The sequence below is a fragment of the Vespula pensylvanica genome, chromosome 23 (assembly GCF_014466175.1).
Source record: "Vespula pensylvanica isolate Volc-1 chromosome 23, ASM1446617v1, whole genome shotgun sequence".
Lineage (NCBI taxonomy): Eukaryota > Metazoa > Arthropoda > Insecta > Hymenoptera > Vespidae > Vespula > Vespula pensylvanica.
The window spans coordinates 1-3,054 of NC_057707.1; positions in this window are offsets into that span (position 1 = coordinate 1).

Below are 3,054 nucleotides of genomic sequence, written 5' to 3' on the forward strand. Positions count from 1 at the left end.
CAAATCGTACAGCCGATTAAAAATATTCAAATATTGTGAATAATTAAAGAAATAACAAATATTCGATTAAAAGTTGAGTTTACATTTGCGACATCGCTATCACAACGACTCACAGAAATTAGACACAGATATCATTCGAAATAAATATGAAATATATCCGTACAATTTCCCAATACGCATTTGTTTGTAATATTTTTTTTTCTTTCTTTTTTTTTCTTCTTCACTTTTTTTTCCTTGAATTCTTTTCTCCATTTTAATCCTTTTTTCTTATTTTCCTTTTTTGATTATTCAAATTCTTTTTCCACCTTTTTTCCTTTTTTAAATTTTAATCTTTTTTTCGATTCTAATTTCTTTTTTAATCTTTTGCGTTTTCTCCTTTTTGGTATTAATTTCTTTTTTTTTTCTTTTTCAATTCTGATTTTTCTTCCTTTTCTTTTTATTTTAATTTATTTTTTAATCTTTCTTTATCCCTTCGCATCCAGACGTCCACACAAAGCTCCCTATCAGAAAACGAGAAATTCTTACAAGTAACACAAGATATCAATGAAACTGGCGTAATCGAATTTCTTCAAAACTTATCGTACTACCGAGAAAATTATAAGAAACAAAATAATGATCTTTTTTGCAAAAGAGTTGCAACGTTTGCAAATTCGTCTAAATCAAATATGAATAAATCAATCGAAGCTCCGAACGTCTGAGAGGGCGCCGAAGTAAGGGGGTTAATTTTAACTTTTTCTAAATATCTACATGTATACAGATGAATACAGGCAAATTATAGTTATACGTCAATATTAATACGTACACACACACACATGTATATATGTATTTTTATGATTATACACACATATACATACTTATATCTTATACATATATATACATCTATTAACCCTAAATACATCCTACATATAGAGAGGTTTTCCATTTAAACATTCGTAATAGTTAAAACATATCAACACATGTTCTGTATGTGTATATCTACATGTGTGTGTGTGCGCGCGCGTGCGTGTATGCGTGCGTGTGTGTAGGGTTAATTAATCTGATTCACACATTCACGAGTATAAAGATAAATAGAAAAAGAAGATGAAAATACAAATGTAAATTCACTTATATAGATACATTTGCATCGTTAAACGATCAAACGTAATGATTTGGACGTAATTTTAGATATAATTGAGTATTTACTTTTGCTTAATCCTGGTCCCGTCTGAAAAGAATAAAGAAAATTGCATTGATGTACGTACGTATAAGAGAAAATATTATATAAGTTTATCTCTGGGCTGATTAAACAAAAATAAAATGTAATGATTTTACGACGGGATAGCGAACATAATTCTATCTCTTTCTATTGATAATTGTAATTAAGCAAGTTATCATTTAATAATAATTTTGCAGAATGGTATTCAAGATAAATTTTAGCATATAATATTATATCACGATTGTATATTACGTAATTATAATAGCCGTTTGGAGGTTCTTTAAATAAAAATTACGGCATATAGCCGAATATCTTGCAGCAAAATTTAAAACATTTGCGAACTGCTATTACGATAGCCATTAAACATCCTAAGGGGCAAAAATCAACTTCTATATAGTAACGTAGAGGAATTGCAAAAAAATATTCATAATGGATCTTACCATGTTTTCAGTCATCATAGACAATGTAGAAATCGCGGGTAATACTAAAGTGATGAAACAAAGCCAATTTAAGACTAATCGCTTACAGAGAACGCAAACCACTGGCAGTGTTTATGAAGTAGAATTGACAATTCATCGCGTTTCAGTCAAACGCGTTCACTTCTATATTGACGTCGATAATAATGTGAATTAATCGTCTAATTTCTCCTATATTGCCAAATTTATAGGTAGCAAAATGGACTGTTATTAGTATTAATTCCGGAAGGACGTTGCATCGTGAAATGAATAATGAATTGTTAAATAAAGATACGGCCAACTTTATTCTACAATATGTAAATGAAAAGTGTCCAGTTCGTGATTCGTAAAGTCGAAGAAACCCTCACGTCTCGCGAAGAAATTTCACTGTCATATTCAAACCATCGACGATGATCACGGACTAAACACAAGACGAGGACTTAATTTATGCTAAAAACTAATGTGCAAAATTGTTAAAAGAAGGAGATTTTTCAAAGTCAATCATGAAACTCGTGGACAAATGATTTTGTTTAAATGAAGTGAACAGTGCCGAAAATGAGTAACTGTTCGGAAAAATATGTAAAAGCAGACTGCCCATTTCTTATACAAAATTAATAGAGTCTATTTGGTATTTCTGCTTCAAGGGAAGTACTAATATCAGATGTGGAATCGGAAAAGTGCTATTGGCCATCGAACAATTTTTCACCGAGTACAGACCCGAATTTGATGTGGTGATTTGATTATTGATAAAAAATCAACCGTTCTTGCCCATCACTTCAGAATGACTAATTGATATCTCACTGAAGTCAAACAACTATAGTGAAGGATTTGACACCAATGAAGATAAACAGATTACGTTCATATTCAGACAAATGATATGAAAAAAATAATAAACCTAGACGTACGTATACCGAGTTAAAGGTGTTTTACACTTTACTCAAAGACAGTGTTATTTCATTCTTCGGACATAAAAAATAATGGCTGGTGATGAAATCGAAATAAATTACCTCTTTTTGATAAAAACAACGGAAAAGAAGCTTATGATTTATTATTTTACTTATTGCTGAAGTTGGACACAATTGAAAGAAAGGTAATGAGCAATCTTTAATGCGAGTACATACTGTTTCCTTACTGATCGTACTTACTGTCGTCGTTTGCATAAGCTCGCGTAAATAGTATATCAAGTCAAGTACCTCCTTTGTTTTTCTATTCAAATCTTTTGGGAATGGTTTCCTTGCTATCTTTCCTTTAATATTTCGCATGTTTTCTTTGATCTACAGTTCTTTATTCCCATCATTATTACAAGTCCTTTAATGAATACTTTATAATATTCGGATCTCCATGTCATAATTTCCTGTGCCATGTAAGTATGTAGAAATCGTTATATTTAATCGTAATCATTGA